The 6,000-nt window shown below is 40.4% G+C and overlaps 2 non-coding genes across 2 annotated transcripts; both read left to right on the top strand.

Moving 5' to 3' along the window:
• The first annotated feature begins 331 nt into the window (after positions 1-331).
• TRNAA-AGC (transfer RNA alanine (anticodon AGC)) lies at positions 332-406 on the top strand. Its single transcript has one exon. It is a non-coding gene; the product is annotated as a tRNA-Ala (tRNA).
• Positions 407-4,756: 4,350 nt separating this feature from the next.
• On the top strand, positions 4,757-4,828 carry TRNAA-CGC (transfer RNA alanine (anticodon CGC)). Its single transcript has one exon. It is a non-coding gene; the product is annotated as a tRNA-Ala (tRNA).
• Positions 4,829-6,000: the final 1,172 nt, after the last annotated feature.

Below are 6,000 nucleotides of genomic sequence, written 5' to 3'. Positions count from 1 at the left end.
TTTCAAGCGGCAAGGAAAGAGGAAAGGAGGGAGTGAAAAAAGGAGAGAAAATATTTCATCCCGTGGTCTTCTAGAGGCGTCAAGGAAGTGACTCCAGACTGATTGGAGCGAAAAGGTCCCAGGACCACCAATAAGGGCTTTCCGTCTAGAATGCAACTTACTCTTCTTTTAGCAAAGCATGTCATAGGACCTAGATTTAGGTTCCAAATTTAAGATTTCGGAAATAAGCGAAATTAGGCAGATTGGACTTTAGCTTGATATTAATTCTTGTAAAACCTACTCAAAATGGCTATTTTCTGTTTTGCATATATTCCCGAGGGCACAGATTGAGGGAGAGGGTGTAGCTCAGTGGTAGAGCGCGTGCTTAGCATGCACGAGGCCCCGGGTTCAATCCCCAGCACCTCCACTTTTGAAAGTTGTTCTTGTCTCTTTCCCCATTTTACTTTTTTTCCCTGCTCAAAAAGAAAGTAAACCGATTTCACAACTATTTGCTATGAGTATTGGCGCTGCCCTGTTACTACTTCTCGGGTTTGGCAACACCCAGGGTGGCTGCGAAAGGAGGAAAAGATGGAACGAGAAGACAAAGTCTGGGCTCATTCAGCAGCTCGAGATTCCGGAACAAAAAGCACGTCACAGTATTATTAATAAAGCAGGAAAGAAGAGATAAGGATGGGAAAATTTAACAAAGGAAACACATGGTCGCAAGCCAATTTTTCTTAGTTTCTTTTGTTTTCTGAGCCGTTTTGGCCATGATCAGACTGCAGGTTGAGCAAGAAGAGAGCGTTCCAAAATGGGAAATCGAGAAATTTATTTTCATCAGTGGATGTGGAGAAGTCACACTTAGGCAGCAATAGCTCCATTGGGAATACATTGAGCAATACCTTGGGCTGAAGGTTTCAGAAGTCACAGATTAATTTCCAGTTTTGTTCTGTCTTTACTCTTACCCGAGAATAGGATTTAACTGGATAATTTAGATGATATACAGAAGTAATTTTATATGAGATTGTTGCACCCTCTATCGGAAAGGAATTTTCCAGACCCAGGGTCAGTGTGGTCCTTGGGCCAAAGGAGTTGGTGGTACCTGAGAGCTTGTTAGAAATGCAGGATGTCAGTTCCACCCCAGACTTACTGAACTAGAATCAGCATTTCGACAGGATCCCCAAGTGTGTCCTTTGCACGTGAAAGTTTGAGAATCACTGGTTTGAGTGCTGTGACGTGGATTTAAAGGGTATATATTATAAATATATGGCTGTATTATAATTGTTTGCAACTTCCTACTCTAATGTAGAAAAAACAATTGCAAAAAATGTATTTCTATTGTTGAACAATTTTTGTATTCTAATAATTGACACTGTTTCCCCTCTCATGGTAATATGATATTTATTAATATTAATTTTTTGAATCAATATACATAATTGAATTAGATGTGAAGTTTCTTTTTAATAAAAGTTTTGCAAGTTTTGCAATCAAGACGATGCTAACTTCCAGTATAAACTAGGAAGTTTGTATCTTTGTTTCTGCTCGGCAACATCTTAAATAGGATAAGATCTTTCTCAAGTTAAAATGCCTTCACTTTGGAATTTACCTCTTCAAAGGAAGAATAAGAGCTAGCACTCAGGAGCCAGATTTTCTTTAATAGGAGTAATAGGTCATTTTTGGTTCTGTTGACATATTTTTCTCTCTTGTTTTCAAAGTACAATTTTACAATGTCTTTTTGCCACTTGTATCTACTGTGTCAGGAGAAATGTATTCACATGCTCCAACAATAGGAATTCATCAAGTTGCAAAAGGCAAATAGACTAAACTTGAAAAAGAATATCATGAATTCTTACCATTGCTTTTATGTATTATATTAGGGCTCAGGTCCAAATGGAGATTTTTTTTCCCTTCCAACCATAGACTTCTCCAAGGAAGTTCACCTCTGAAATTTAAGGGAGAAGAGGATAGAGTGGAAAAGCCAGGAACTTAGTATGAGAAAACCATAGGAAATATAGAGTGGAAATTTCAAAAAAATTATATGCCAATAAAAGCAACATATGACAAATGGAGGTACTTCTTTGAAGGCTAGCTGTGTCTAACTTTGGCCCAGGACAAAAAGGGCTCATTTTAAAGTACGTTGTAGATGAATTCTGGAAATTCAACTATGTTTTATTTGGGGGCTCTATCCTTCAACAAGCTTTTGTTTAGCTTTCTTCGGGGAGGAATTAAAGATTAAGGACCTCTGAGAGGAAAGGGGAGGTGGCCATGTGTGTGACACCCTCTGTGAATGTGTGAGAGGTCACAGTTGGGCAGGACCATTGGCTGCATAGGAATATGGAAGCAGACAATATCCACTAGGCCATGCAGTCACTCTGACTCAAAAGGCAGTGATTTATTTTTTTCAAAGACATATTTAATAGGAGAAAAAAGAATACCTAATCCTTTACTGCCTACTCTAGGCACAGTTTCTTCATATTCAATCATGGTGGGAAACTTAGAGCAATATGACTAAACCTCTCTGTCCAGGTCAACAAATCGAGATGTTGTAAACACCAAACATCATGAGTGTTAATTCAAATTCCAGAGCATTACATAAAACCTTTTTACATGAATACTTTATCCCTTTTGCCCTGTCAACTTTGTGTGTGTGTGTTAGCTAACACCTCTACTGTGTCACATAATTATTCTTCTAGTGGTGGGAACAATTAAGATCTAGTCTCTTAGCAAGTTAAATGTTTACAACACAGTTTTGTGGTCTGTAATCCCTGGACTGTGTATTAGATCTCCAGGACTTATTTGTCTACTAGTTGCAAGTATGTACCCTTAAACAACATCTCTCCAATTCCCCACCCCTCAGGCTTTGGTAACCACCATTCTACTCTGTTTTTTTCATTTGTTTGTTTGTTTTTAAGATTCCACATATAAGGGCTATCATATAGTATTTGTCTTTCTCTGTCTGACATCTCACTTAACACAATGTCTTCAAGACCCATCCATGTTTCTCATATATAACATCTTCTTTATCCTTTCATCCTGGTCTGTCATTAAAAAATGGCACCCAACCAGTTACAATTTTCTCCCTGGTTTTAGATGCATTAGAAAAGCACTTCATACATCTGCTAATTGCTGATTATTTTCACAGAAAATTGATAAACAATTTTGGTGTTCAGTGTATGTTGGAGTAAACAGAAAAAGACAAAATGAAGCCAAAACTCCTTGTGAGGAACTTCTGGTAATGTAACTGGTAGTTAGGCTTCTCCAATTTCAATGACTCTGGAAACTTTCATATTTGTGCTTTCACCCTCAAACAGCCTAGATAATTTCCCACTCATCCTCCTGGACTCTCTCTCTCTCTCTCTCTCTCTCTCACACACACACACACACACACACACACACACACACACACGCTCATACACTAGAGCTTGCAGAATTTTGTGGGTGCCTCTTCTCTAGCGCTCAATTTCAGCGAAACCTGCCACTTCTGTCTCCTCCTATCTATTCTAACAGCCCCATGAGCCAGTTGAGAGAGAAATTCTGCCAAACCAATAATGTCCTCTCAATTCCAAAAGATATTCAATGATATATTTACTAATACAGGGAAAGACATAAGATGAATGAGGAAGATATAACACATACTAGGAGTCGTACCAGAAAACGAGTCCTTCTGGGTCTTCTATGGAAGTTTCAAGGCCATGATGCTAACCAGTGTGGCTGCTAGGGTTCAAGATCAGACTAAGAAGCATTTTTGTTTGTTCGTTTGCTTTTGTTTTTGTTTTTTGGCTTTGCACAACTATCAGTAAAAGAGTTCCTGATCGCTAAATCTCCAAGGACGTTTCCAGTACTCATTCTGCTCACCCTCTGTACGCTGTGCCTTCTGAGCACTCCCACTCCCGTGTATTCATATCAGAGCGCTGAGTTGAGTTCACTGCGCTACACTGACAGGCGGGAACCTATGGATGGATCTGTTAAATTCAGCATGTCCAAAACCAACGCCATGTCCTCCGCATAATCTCTCTTCCATTCTGAAGAAGAAGGAGGAGGAGGAAGAGGAGGGGAGGAGAAGGGAGAAGATGAGGGGGAGGAGGAGGAGCTCCCCAGGGTAACGGCCTGGTCCAGTGGTTAGGACTCCGAGCTTTCGCTGCCGAGGGCGCAAAAGAACAATAGATCTCTTTTTTGCTTTTCTTCCTGTTTCTTGGATGACTGGGTTCTCTTTTATGTGCCTCCCACTTTGTTTCTTGCTCTGTAAACCCAGTAGGTATCTCCAACCTGTGTCTAGATACCTATTAACTTGCTTTTAATCAACACTTCTTTCCATCCCTGAATCTGCTGTTTAGTGCGTGCCTTGAGCACTATTCTCCTAGACTATTCTATGAACCTTCTTACTTGCCATCAGGATGTAATAAAGATGAATAGACTGTTGGGAATGAATCGCTGAACGAATTGCCGGTGGTTTTTATTTTCACCTGGGGTTTTCCCATTAAAATCTTGCCCTTAACATTCCTGTGGAGCAAACAGCAAATAGCAAGAAGTGTTTTATCCAAGGAAAAGTTCGTCAATTTTCTGACACATGTTTTCAATATTTTTCGTTCCACTTCAAGTTTTATTTGGTAAAGAATCAGTATCACCCACAGCTCCCTGGCCTTCTCTATCTTAAAGCAGTCACATATCCTGCTCCGACACACAGTACTGCTAAAACAACAAACACAGCAAGTGGGGAGACGGGCCCACAGAATACGGTGAGATATTTCTTGAAGGACCTCCACCAGTACTTCAGGAAGGGGGTGTAGCTCAGTGGTAGAGCGCGTGCTTCGCATGTACGAGGCCCCGGGTTCAATCCCCGGCACCTCCAGCTGTCGGCTTTCAGGAAGCTGTGAGATTTAAGTTCTCTTTTCCTTGATTCCTTTACCCATTGCCTGCCTGCTCACAAGAAAAGTAAATATATGGTCTACCAAATGCCTGCTCACAAGAAAAGTAAACATATGATCTAAGACATTCACTTTAATGTTGCGCTATTGAGGCTTCATGAGCCTCAAAACCACTCAAGTCAGCTGAGAGAGTAGATGTCTATTGCTTTCCTACGGAGGCTGTAACAAATTACCACAAACTCGGTGGTTTAAAATAACAGAAATTTATTCTTTGCCCTTCTGGAGGCCAGAAGTCCAAAATTAATATCACTAGACCGACATCAGGGTGTTGGCAGAGTGCTGCTACCTCCAGAGGCTCTAGGAGGAGAATCCGTTCTTGCCTCTTCCAGCTTCTGGTGGAGGCTGGCATTCCTTGGCTTGTGGCAGCAATACCCCAATCTCTGTCTCCGTGGTCACACTGCCTTCTCCTCTGTGTGTGTGAAATCTCCCTCTGCCTCTCTCTTTGAAGGACACTTGTGATTACATCAGGCCTACCCGGATAATCCAAAGTAATCTCTCCATTTCAAGATCCTTAATGTAATTACATCTGCAAAGACCTTTTTCTATATAAGATAACATTCACAGGTTCTGGGGATTGGGACCTGCTATCTTTGGGAGCAATTATTCAGCCTACTATTCATAGGATCCCCTAAACCCAAAACAAGTGTGCTGTCATAACTTTTCATCTTGGCTTCTATTTCCCACTATTACTGAGAGAAGAGAAAAAGGAGAAGAAAATAAGAGGCTTGAGGAAAAATTGCTTTAGTTTCCTTTGTTTTATGTGAAGTTTTAGGATGAGAAACAGAAAGTCTTCCCTCTGATTAGTCTCTCCATCACCAAAAGTTTAGTCCAAAAATAAACCAGAGAATACTAGTTGAATGAATGGGTGATGCTACTGGAAAGGACAGCTGTCAAGAAGCTAGAGTCCTGCGAAACATGAAAAAAAAAAAAGAATCGGCTTTACACGACTCAGCTTACACATGCCAAATTGCTATTTTGTACTATCCAATTTCCTTTTATTTTATCACTCATCCATTGTTCCTTCTTTTCAAATCTCTAAATAAGATTATGCCTGGAAATGTCAGTTAACAACAAATATGCTACCATGAAGAAGTGG

This window comes from Balaenoptera ricei, chromosome 11 (genome assembly GCF_028023285.1).
Source record: "Balaenoptera ricei isolate mBalRic1 chromosome 11, mBalRic1.hap2, whole genome shotgun sequence".
NCBI lineage: Eukaryota > Metazoa > Chordata > Mammalia > Artiodactyla > Balaenopteridae > Balaenoptera > Balaenoptera ricei.
This window is presented reverse-complemented; position numbering and strand designations above follow the sequence as displayed.